This window comes from Rhinolophus ferrumequinum, chromosome 6 (assembly GCF_004115265.2).
Source record: "Rhinolophus ferrumequinum isolate MPI-CBG mRhiFer1 chromosome 6, mRhiFer1_v1.p, whole genome shotgun sequence".
In the NCBI taxonomy this organism is placed as follows: Eukaryota; Metazoa; Chordata; class Mammalia; order Chiroptera; family Rhinolophidae; genus Rhinolophus; species Rhinolophus ferrumequinum.
In genome coordinates, this window is record NC_046289.1 from 42,396,206 (window position 1) to 42,408,790 (window position 12,585).

Sequence of the window (12,585 nt, forward strand, 5' to 3'; positions counted from 1 at the left end):
ACAAAACCACCTACCTGTGTAATGATTCAGACTACATTTTATGGTCTATAAAGATATCATAAAAGGCTGTCAAAATATAACTGTAGAACCTTGGGGTCCCTTCCCTTATTTGTAAAACAGGATTAAATGAGGCAATCTACGTAAAGCACTTAACCCAATATCTAGCACAAAATTAAAAATCTAATAAATGTAGCTATAATTCTAGATAGACTATGGCCAGAATACCTCCTAATGTACCTACCAGTTGACTTCCCCTAGAAGGAGAGTGAGGTTAGTGTGGCATGAATTGTTCTCTGTGAACCCATGCTGGCTCCTAGTGATCACTGTTTTAAGTACCAACAGAACGTGTGCTCAATAACCTAAGCATTTGTTCAGGAATGACACCAAGGTCATCAATTGATTATTGTTACCTGCAACCTTGACCTGCTTTCCAACATTGTACATACTTCAGCAGCGGAAACACTCTTTTACACATAGTAAGTGTTCAAAAACAAGATTTGCTGTCTTCTTTTAAAAATTAGGATGAATTTCTTAAGTGTTCATAAATGTACCATGGTTATACAAGATGTTAACATTAGGGGAAGCTGAGTGAAAGGTACATGGGAGTTCTCTGTACTATCTTAGCAATTCTCCTATAAAGATATATCTATTTCAAAAATAAGCATTTTTTAAAAATCCAGATTATCTTTTCCCACCTCTGGTAAATTTTTTCTTAAAACTCCTCAAATATTACCACCACTATTACGTGCTAATTCTTTAGCAGTCTTTTCAGCCCTATAATTAACCTGGAATAGGAGACATGAATCCCAGCAAATAGGAACCCTTATAATACCCCTACTTATTATCCAGGGCCACACAGAGAGGCAGTATTCAGTAAACAACAGTCATCCCAAATTTTTATTTTTGGAAACAAAGGCCTTAACAAAATCTATCCCAAAGGCAAATATCTTTTCCCTAAAGCGTTAAAGCGCTGTAGAATCCAATTAAGACCTCTGACACTTATTGCTCAAACCACCTATTTAGCAGTGGCATCCAAGTCAAGCTCATAAAGGTCTTTGATGTATGAGACAAATTACTACTATACTATTAGCATGAAAATTTTTTAAGAATACGTTTATATCATGGCTTTTTTTTTTTTTTTAAACAACACGAATTTATTAAGGTGCAGGTCTGTAGGTCAGAAGTCCAACATGGGTCCCACTGGGCTAAGATCAAGGTGTCGGCAGGGCCCAGGGGAGAATAGTTCCTGGTCTTTTCCAGCTTCTAGAGGCTGCTCACGTTCCTTTGTTTGTGGCCCCTTCCTCAGTCTTCAAAGGCAGCAACATAAAGTTTCTCCCACTCATTTTCCATCATCGCAGCTCTGCTGACTCTCCTTTTCTGTCTCCCTCTTCCCCGTTTAAGGACCCCTGATATTACATGGGGCCCACCTCGATAATTCAGGATAATCTCCCTATTTTAAAGTCAGTTGAGCTATTGACAACTATAATTTCATTAGCAACCTTAATTCTTTGCCACATAACAAAACATATTCACAAGTCCCAGAGACCAGGCCACCGATATCTGTAGGTGGACCACTGGCTGATTGGTTTTTGAATTAGGTAAAAAGAGCTTGGGAAAATGATGAATTTTATTTGCAATTAGTCAAGCTTAAACTTTTACTGTGAAGCAGCAAAATCCCAAAATACCTAAGAATAAAGTATCTTTCCCCTAAATGTTCTCTTAAATACCTCCAAATAGCTTTTGTACTGTAAAGAATTTCTTTCAGGTATCAAATGACTAATTTTCAAAAACTTGTCTTTCTTTTTTGGAATAGTACTACAGAATCGGCACTATAAACAGAAGTGCTATTGTCAAAGAATCGATCCAATAATAAAAAGAGCTAAGGCCACTTGTCTTATAGAAAATTACTGCCGAATACTGCCAGACCCTGCTTTTCTTCCTTCTGGGCCAGTAGCCAGATACTAATCATTTTTAGACCCTTTCTAATTTTTACTACACAATTTAGTACAAACAATACCACATCTGAACTAGACAGTATTTTAATGAATGCGCTGCATAATTCGTCTAATGTTTTGACATATACTTACACACAAACGATCTACAATACCTCTGGAAATACACAAAAGAAAATGATAATAGTGATTGCCTCTGGCGCAACTTTGACTTTTTTGGATCTTTGACTTTTGTATGTTTTTGTAATACCTATTCAAAAAATTAATTTATCGATTAAAAGGAAAAACTACAATAATAAACATTAATTCTAGTTAAAATATTTCCCCTTGAAAATCATGAGGCATTATCTTTCAATAATCTTTAAAAATGTTTTAAAAACAATTTACAATGCTCAACTTCTCTTATAATCAAGGAAATACAAATTAAAGTGAGATCATTTTTGCTTACCAAATTAGAAAAGCTTTTTAAAACTAATATTGAATATTGGCATATAAATTGGTATAACTTTTCTAGAAAGCAATGTGTCAATATCTATAATTTTTTTAAGTTCTTTCCTTTTGAGTGAACATTTTTATTCCTATCCTAGGAAAATAATCAAGTATGGAGGAAGATTTATGCACAAAGATTTTCATCAACATTATCAGCCAACGAATAAAATGTTCAATAATTGGGAATGGTTAAATCATTATACATCCACTTAATACAATATCATGCTGCTAATAAAAATTAAGTTTGAAACCAATTTTAACAAAGCAGGAAAATCTTCGTTATTTAGTGCTTGCTGGGGGGATAAACAGTATACAAATGAATAAATATATTCACAGGAGGACGTATACTATAATGTTAGTGATGCTAATATTTGGGTTGAAGCATTAGATTTCTGTCTTTTGTGTTTCTCCAAGTTTTTTAAAATGAGTTCCCAGAATTTACAAAATTAGGGGAAAATATTTTATTTTATATATATATATATATACATACATATACATAATAAAATATACATATATATATAACCCTGACTATACACAAACATTTGTTCTTAAGTTTATAATGTTGTAAAACTGATGTGGTATTTAAACAGCTGAAATAAATTCAGTTTAAACCTTCTAATTAATAACATTTATAGAAGCCAATGACAAACTAGTGCATATACTCTGTATCATTAAGATCATTCCTACCATATAATAACCACTATCACCTAGCTTATTTTTAAATCAGTGCAATAAAAAAGAAAATCTTTTTCTATAAGAAGACTATCATATGGTAAATATGGACAAAATTTAAACTCCATCAAGCAGGATTAATAACGTAATTATGAATTAAATTATAATACTTATTAGGATAAATAATATCCCTGGAAGGAACTGATTAAACATATAACATCTAAATTAATAAATACAACCAAACTTTTCCTTTAAATGGACTGAGTCTGCTAGTGGGAGAAACAATACTTATTAATGAACGGACAAATTATCATTTCTCAGACATGAACTAATCTGTAGTTTCAAATGTAGATGGAGCTTACCCCCAAAAATTATTTCCACCACTAATTGCCCACTTAGAAGTCACAAATCTCACGAAGTCACTATTATGCTTAGAACCCTTTATTGGGTTCCTTACATGGATTATAAGATCCTTCGTGATATGGTCCTGCTTTACTCCCTATTCCTTCCTTCTCATTTGCTTCCTATGCTCTAGCCCGGTGGTTTGCAAAACGTGATCTTTGAATCAGCAACATCTCCATAACCTGTGAACACGTTAGAACTCCAAATTCATGAGCCCTACTCCTACCAGGAGATTCATATGCACATAGTTTGAAATCCATGGCTCTAGCCCTCCTGAATTGCTGCGATTCCCAAATCTGCCCTGCTCTCTCTCTGCAAATTCAGTTCCCTACTTATGGTGCTTTTACCCACCCCATTCCCTACGGGGTTTCCCATCCACCTTGCTTCCTACTCATCTTTCAAGTCTTAGCTTAGAAGTCACTTCAAAAGGGAACTGCAAACTTTTCTGAATGAGAAAAATATTCTCAAGATATCTTTTATTAATATTATCGTAGGAGCTCTCATTTGCGTTCTTCACTAAAGCCACTTCTACAATACCTTAAGGTCATCAAAGAAAGTCTTTTTTTGACATATCCCCAAACATAAGTTAGTAACACATGAAAGGAATCAAAAACAGATTCAGTTTTTCTACCCATTGATTTCGAATTGTATAGACTAGTAGGAAATATATGATGTACGGTAAACCCAAACTGTTAGAAAGAAATTACTTTTACTGTTGAAAAAATATAGGAAAATAGCCAACCAGGTCTGAAATTCATATCTTGAAATTAATTAATTTGAATTTTCTCTTTTCTGCATATAATTCTCCCATCTTCTGGAGGAGGGAGAGCAAGTAACAAAGAATATGGTCTTTAAAAAAAGGCAAAGCAAGAGGAAAGAGAAATGTATAGGGACTGGATAAAGTTAAGTACTACGTGTTTTATGTCAGATATAAGAAAAAAAGCGTGAACCAGAAACTGTTCTCCAATATTTTTAGTAAACTTGAGATACTCTCACAGTCCATGATTAGTTAGCAATTTATCTTCAGTCATTTAATGATCATCTAGCATGTACTAAGAACCATATGGGATTAAGAATTATCAGGGCAACCTGGTCGGGAGCCCCTCTTGTTCCCAGAGCTGCGACTCTTTTACTAAACTATCCTTTTACATAAAAAAAAAAAAAAAAGAAAGAATTATCTGTGTATCTATCTATCTATCTATCAAGAGGCGAGGTCAATTCCTAGATAGTTAGCCAAAAAATGACTCCTTACACCCACCAAAAGACAAGTACAAAATTGTTCATAGTAGCTTGTTCCTAAGAGCTAAAAACTGGAAATGGCCCAAATGTCTATCAACAGTAGAATAGAAAAATATATACTCATAAAATGGAATACTACAAGATGATGAAAAAGAATGAACTACTGCTACCTCTAAAAACATGGATGAATATCACAGAACTAATGTTGAACAAAGGAAACCAGATATTAAAAAAAATTATTTGATTTCATTTATATGAATAAGCAAAACTAATCTATTGTCATGGAGGTCAGAACAGGGGGAAGTAATGACCAGGAGAGAGCGTGAGAAAGGCTCCTAAGGTCCTAAAAATGTTCTGTATCTTGATCTGGTTGGTGATTACATGTTTACATATATAGAATTCATGGACTTGTTTATGATTTCTGTACTTTACTGGGAAGGAGGGAAGGAGGAAGGGGGGAAGAGAAGGAAAAAAGGAAAGGGAGAAGATTAGATCAAACGATTTTCACATTCCTGTTGTAAAGCTCAATTTCTAATTCATTCAATAAAAATTTGAGCACCTACTTTGTAACAGGTACTGCTCTGGGTGCTGGGAATACAGAATTGAACAAAATGGGTAGAAATCCCTGCCCTCATAGATCTGAAATTATACTAGGGGTAGAAAGACAATAAAAATATAGAGTATCTTGGATAGTAATACACACACAAAAAGAAAAAAAGCAGGGAAGAGGACTAGGAAGAGGATGTGTGAAAGGGATGTTGTAATTTTGAACAAGGTAGTCAGTAAAGTCCTCACAGAAGGAGGGATATTAAGACCTAAAGGAAGTAAAGAGGGAGACATATGGATTTCTGGAAGAACATGTTATCATTTTAGGCCTTCTGAAATAGCATGGACCACTGGCTGAAGGGAGGGAAGTGAGCAACGGTAAGATTTAAAAAAAAAAAAAATAGTGAGACGTTCTTTTCCCCAGTCTTTTCCTCTGTTTACACCACTCCCAACTCTTCATTTAAAGACCTACTTAAGATAAACCTTTTCTACATAGAAACTTCTATAACCAGTAGCCCAGTCCACACTTCTCTAATCTTTGCAGCTCCTAGGGCTGTACCACTCATGGTATCTTTATATACGAGTACGTAATTAAATGAACACTGCCTCCCACTCCCAAACAAACCAAGCCTCTTCAGGGCAGTGACCAGATTTTATGCTTTTTTGTATCCCTAGTAGTTGGACTATGGTTGGCACTTAAATCGTTACTGGTAAGGCTGGTGCTAATAACAACTTCATCAGTCTTAAAAAATTAGTAAACTGTGGATAGATTTTTAAAAATAAAAAGAGGAAGGAAAGAAACTACGTCTAGGGAACTGGTTGAGTAAAGGCACTGAGGCATCTCCATGTGTCATGATCCCAAGTCAGGGTTTTCTCTGAGCTGCGTCCTTAAGACTCTGAGATCCTGGACATCACTACATCACTGTTCCTAAAAGCCACGCTAGGCACTTTTTTTTTTTTTTTTGCAGGGGGCGGGGGGATCACGCATCTGGTATGCCTTTCAAATCATGGTTTTATAACACCAATGTTCACAACTAGCTTAACCAAGAAACTCTTAACCAATTAGCTGTGTGATCTTGCGCAAGTTATTCAACTTCTCAGTATGTCAGGTCCCTCATATGTACGCTAAGTGAGGGAATTAGACTGAATGGTCTCTAAAGTCCAATCAATCTCAAATTCTCTACTTCATCTTTTTTGAAAACAATGAATGGATAGACCTTACAACCTACTTTTTCAATTTATAAAATGAGTAAAGTATCTATTAAAAATTTAAAATAAGCAGTCACATTCAGAAAGCAGCATAGTATTTTGAAAAATCATAGAATTGGGAGCAAGACAGACTTGGATCTAGTCATAGCCTGCTTCTTAGTAGATAACGACCCTGAGTAAGTTATTAAGTGCTCAGGATTTGTTTTGAAAATTAAAGGCAATGTACGTAAAGCAATTATTAAGCCTACATATAGGCAAGTCATTTCCCGTATAGAAAGCAGCCAAGGTAAAATACCAAATCACTGAAGCCCAAGATCTGAAATACCCAAACGAATTCATAACTCTCTTAGCAATTTTAGATATAGGGATCAGTGGTTGCCTCAAAATTTTGCAAGACTTTTCTGCAACTTTAACAGAGTAACCCTTAACTCCTAGAGTTCGGGAGTCTCGTGTCTTAAATATGAGGATAAGAACTACAGATCTAACGTCCATTTGAGGTCGTTGAGGCAAGAAAATAATTTAGAAAGACCAAAATTTTAGAAAAATTGGACAAAACTGGAATTTGGGCTTAACTCATCTCAGATATTATAAAGACATTGCTTGTAGTAGCACTGAGAGTTCAAACATGTAATGAGAGCCAACAGTGTAAAATAAGTGATAGAGATTCAAAAAGTAATAAGACAAATATAAACCTACCTTTGACTCCAGAAGGAGACAAACATAAATAATTACAGCATACTCAGGAACAAGACATAGAGCGTGAACAACCCAGTGGGGTGGGAAGAGGGGGGAGCCAAGGACAGAAGACTTAAAAGAGCTAATAGGGGCCGGCCTGGTGGCTCAGGCGGTTAGAGCTCCATGCTCCTAACTCCGAAGGCTGCCTGTTCGATTCCCACATGGGCCAGTGGGCTCTCAACCACAAGGTTCCCAGTTCAATTCCTCGAGTCCCACAATGGATGGTGGGCTCCGCCCCCGGATGGCTCAGTTGGTTGGAGCACGTCCTCTCAACCACAGGGTTGCCGGTTGGACTCCCGCAAGGGATGGTGGGCTGTGGCCCCTGCAACTAGCAACGGCAACTGGACCTGGAGCTGAGCTGCGCCCTCCACAAGTAAGACTGAAAGGACAACAACTTGGAAAAAAGGCCTGGAAGTACACGCTGTTCCCCAATAAAGTCCTGTTCCCCTTCCCCAATAAAATCTTAAAATATATATATATATATATATATATATATATATTATTAAATTAAAAAAAAAGAGCTAATAGTACTTAAGTTGTATCTTGAAAAATGAGTAGCCTTTGTCAGCAAGACAGAAGGAAAAGCATCGTAAGCAGAAGGGGGGAATATATGAAAAGGCTCCAAATCAGGAAACAGTATGTCTCTTTCAGTGAACGCTTGAGGTTAACGGTGGAAGAAAGGCAAGAGATAAGCCAGAAGATGAAGGGCCTTGTAACGATAAAAAGTTAAGACTAAATGCTGTAGTTAAGACTAAATGCTGTAGGTAAGAAAGAAGTATGGGTTTTAAGAAAGAAGCATTGAACAGATTTGCATTTTAGAAAAATCACCTTGGCAGTAGTATAAAGGATGGATTAAAGGGGCTCAACCACTAGAGAGCTCATTCTACACGCAGAGTTAACTAAGGACATTACATTGTCATATAGATATTCTACTATAGAACCAGGGATCAGAAATAAAAATAACAATGTTTTAACAGATAAAGCTAAATTATCAAAAGGAAATCATTTATCTTCATGAATGTATATTCTGGAATTAAGAACTTCCTATACATCTTAAAAAGGAAGAGGCTCCTAAAATTAGTTATGATATAAAAAAATTATATGGAGCTAGTTGTATCCTGAGAACTAGCTACTCTTATGACATCTATCCCTTTTTGTACATATAATACAGTAGATCTGCAACTTAAAAACCAATGCAATAGAATCCTTGGAATTGGGAGTTCATATTGATTATTGACAGGGACCTCTTTTGCCTTAATTTTGTGTATACGGAAACAGGCCCTGAGAGACTAAGGAATTACCTAAGGTCATATATGGTTAGTTGCACAGTGAAGACTGAAATTCATATCTTATGAGTTTCTTTCTAGAAACTGCTTTAGTATATCATATTTATGATTCTAGAATTTTGAATGATAACCTGAAAGACACTGTGATAGTCATTTTCAGAAGTGTAATAATTAACTATAAAACTGTTTTTATGTTTCATATGCCTCACAAGAAAAGCATACCTATCAGATATGCATGTGTTTGACAAAAAGAAACCTTTTTGTGACGTCTGTGACACAGTAAGAACACCTCCTCCTCTGCCATAAAAACACACCCTATTTTTCTGTAGGGAGTCTAAAAATTTACTTTCTCGAACTCAGGAAACAATTAAATTTGAAAGAAGCAAGGCTTCAGATTAATTTATCTTTACATAATTAAATGTCCAATATCTTTAACTAATGTTTTAACATTTTACTTAGGTCTCAATCTTTTTCTTATTTTGTTGTGCTCCCTCCCACTCCTATAATTTTCAGATCCTTGAAATATATTTTTTCCTTCACTAGTAACACAAGTAGAAGTGGCAACACTGACAAAAAGCCTGATAAATTTCACAGCCACCAAGATGTTTTAATTTTTGGATTTCTCTAAATTTACACTTAAGTAATGTCTGCTTGTTGTAATAGATTCCAATAATATAAAAGCATAAAGTTAATAGCTGTCTTCCATGCTTCCGCAATTGTCTCCTGACGAATCCCCCAAGCACTGATAAGTGTGATGTGTGTTCTTACAGACATTTTTGTGCTTATAAAACAAAAGGTGCTAATCTTCAAAGAGTAAATATACATTTAACACTCAAATTCTACTGATAGTTTAGTCTTTAATAATTCAAAAGGTAGATCATTGTCTTTCTTGGTTTCTAGTTATCACAAGAGACATCAATTACATTATCATTCAGGGGTTATAAAAAAAAGGGAGCTAAACCCCAAGTATGGTGTTTATTTCTTCTTTACCAGCATCTCAATTATTTTATGTATTTATTTAATTTATTTCTTGTCTTTTTCTTTTTCCATGTAGGTTACATGAGAGCTGGAATGTACCTCCAGGGCTTGACACCTCGCAGATAATCCAGTACTGTTGACTGATCTGTATGTTTATTTAGAAATTAGAAAAGCTGCTTTAAGAGAAAAAGTTATTGAAATCTGCTTAATTTATCATTTGTCATTCTGTTTGTTTGTTTTTGGCTGTAGTTCCAAACAAATATCTGCTCAACTGATCAGTTTTGATAGCTATTAAATCAGGTATTTTGGGTTGAATTATAACAACAACAAAAAACCTTAAGCTCTCCAAAGAGTTAACTAATACTATGTAGGATTCCGTTGCTTTTTTAAATGATTGCAAGATTCAAGTATTAAGTTCATTATCCCTAATCTTTCTGGTTCTAAGATAAAAAGAAATAGACTAAGGCAGGCAAAAATCTTTGCTTTGGCACACTCAAATTTGTCTGTTTACTTAAAATTGCAGAATTACTACGAGTACAGGCTCCACCGCCTGCCACATCAGACTTCATTTACAGGCCTCTATGATAAGGTAGTTATCTACCCAGAAGAACCGTCAGGCAAATGCACACTTTTGATTTACAGATTTCTTTTGAAAGCACATTCACATATATACAGGTCATCTTATTTGAATTCCACGTAAGTCTGGGCTAGTTACCAAGAACTCTGCATAATTTCAATACTAACTGTACCTTTACGATAAAACTGTTAAACCAAGATTCTCTAAAAGAGCTGTTAGTCATCCTTACAGGTCTCAAATGACACTGTTGCCGAGTCCTAGCTTCAGGACTTCCAATTCCAGTATGTTACTTGGAGGCTAAAGATGAAGTTATCTCTCTCCACAAATACCTTTCAAAGGACAGAGAGAAGCCAGAACATAGTCCCCAGCATCATTTGACTCTGCCTAACATTCAGGAAGGCTTTCGAAAGATCTAATAATGCAGTATCAGCAAAGCAGACTACTGAGGGGAGGGAAGTCAAAACCACACAGTCTTCCCCATCCTCAGAGGCTTCCACGATCAACCTGAGGACGCTCGCCTCCTAAAGAACCTACAGTCTACATACCCATGGAAGGTGCTGCCACTCTTGCTCCCAGAGCAGCGAGACCAGCACGCCCCCACGGGAATCCTGGGGCGGAGAAAAGAAAACTGCAGAACCAACCCACTATTTCTCCAACTAGGCAACAACACAGATCAACCTTCCAACTAAGTACTGAGTACAACTCATCTAGAGGGAAAGAGACCTGTTCCAAGATGCGGACCAGCCACAGACTGTCTACTGGGCCACCAAAGCCCCCTCCCGCTCGGAACGACCCAGCGCCTGCCGAGCCGCGCCCTCCATTCAAGATCACCCGGGGACCCGCTAACTCGCCCTGGCGCCCCCGAAAAGACTGGAGACCATGCCAAGTTACCGCCCCCTCTGGGCAAAGCAAAAACCCCAGTAAAGACACTGGTCTCCGCGGTACACCGTTCCGCCCCCAGCAGCCCACCAAGGCGGCCCGGCCCCTGTAGGACGCAGACACATCGCCCTCTAGCCCGGAGATCCTGACACACAGACCCTTCTCCCCGGAACCCTAATATACTGCTTCTTCATCCCAGGAATGCGAAACAGACGCCCACTCCCGCTCAAAAGATCTCCCCAGACCCCAACGATCTGCCCCTTCAGAGACCTAGGATCTTGCTAAACTGAATCTTCTGCCCCTAAAGAGTATAGTACCCCGATAAAGGGACCCCTTGTCCCGGAACCCCGCCACACCACCTCAAGGAACCTCAGGACTCTGATAAATCTCCCTCGATCCCGAAGACCCTGCACTCACTACGCCACCACCCACCCCCACCCCAAGCCAGAAGAGCCCCAATAAACCGCTCCCTCACCCCAAGGAGCCCAGGAACCCACTACACCGCCCTTGGGCGCCTGCACCGGATCCCACCACACCGCCTCCTCGCTCCCCGCACTCCTGAACCCGGCCAAGCCTTGAGCCCACCAGGCAGCGCCGCGCTGCCCGGGGAGCCGCCCCCGGAGCCGCCCCCGTCGGGAGCCCGCCTGCCCCGGCTGCTCACAGTCCCCGCTCCCCGACCGCTCCTCGGCGGAGACGCGCTCCGGGCTTCCTTACCTGGGCAGCGTCTGAGGGTGAGCTGACTGGGGAGCCCTGAGGAAGAGAAGGAGGCGGCAGATAAGGGGCGGGCCAGGCCTGCGGTTGCCGCAGCTCCAATCTCTCCGCGAGGAATCGCTTGTGTGAGGAGAGCCCTCCCGCTCCGCGAGCAGCCAGGAGACTCAGCCACAGCCGTGCCCACCGCTCTTCCCGCGAGATCCCAGCCACGGCGAGGGGCGGGGCCACGGCGAGGGGCGGTAGCGGCGGCTCGAGTGACAGCCCCGAGAGCCTGTTGGCGGCGGCACAGGAGGCGGGACTCCCATCCAATTACGACCAATTGTAAAATAGGAAAGGTGATTCGCGCCCCCCCCCCCGCTTCTTTCCCTCCCCCGCCCCTCATCAATAAACAGGGGGCAAAGGTAGGTAGCAGTGACCTTCCGTAGTGAGAGGCAGTGGACTTTCGTGGCAAGGTAGTTTGGATAGCGAGGTTTGGCTTGTGTCTGGACCTGCCCAGCCTCCGCAGATACACCTGGTTTAGGGAAGAAGCCAGTCTTCACACCTGTGTAGGCAGATGCGCTGTTACCCTTGGTTACAGCCTGGCCTGAAGTGCGTAGCACGTTGCATCTTCCTGGTTGAAGGCTCACCCTCCTCGATTACCCAGGTCTAAACAACCTTTCCCCCATCTCCGGCTTTCCTCCCTCTCCACTTCGAACAAGGTGCCATTGTTGAGATGCCCGTGTTTTCCAAATCCCAACTCGAGACATCTGGTCTGACAAAAGACTCTCTTCTGATTCGTGCATTTATTTCTACTTAAAGCCTTCTATAAAAGTAAAAAGTAAATCTCACTTGAGTCACCAATACAGCACATTTCAAAATTACATGAAAAGTTCGTATCTCTGTAGACCCCAGTGATTTGGCACATGCAGGA

General features: G+C 39.3%; 1 protein-coding gene across 2 annotated transcripts in view; it reads right to left on the reverse strand.

The window, feature by feature from the left end:
- The window catches only part of GLCE (glucuronic acid epimerase), a 93,372-nt gene extending 81,481 nt beyond the window's left edge, over positions 1-11,891 (reverse strand). For both annotated transcript variants that reach the window (XM_033108443.1, XM_033108442.1), the window contains exon 1: positions 11,679-11,891. The gene's annotated coding sequence lies outside the window, so the exon portion shown is untranslated. The remainder of the gene's footprint in view (positions 1-11,678) is intronic.
- Positions 11,892-12,585: the final 694 nt, after the last annotated feature.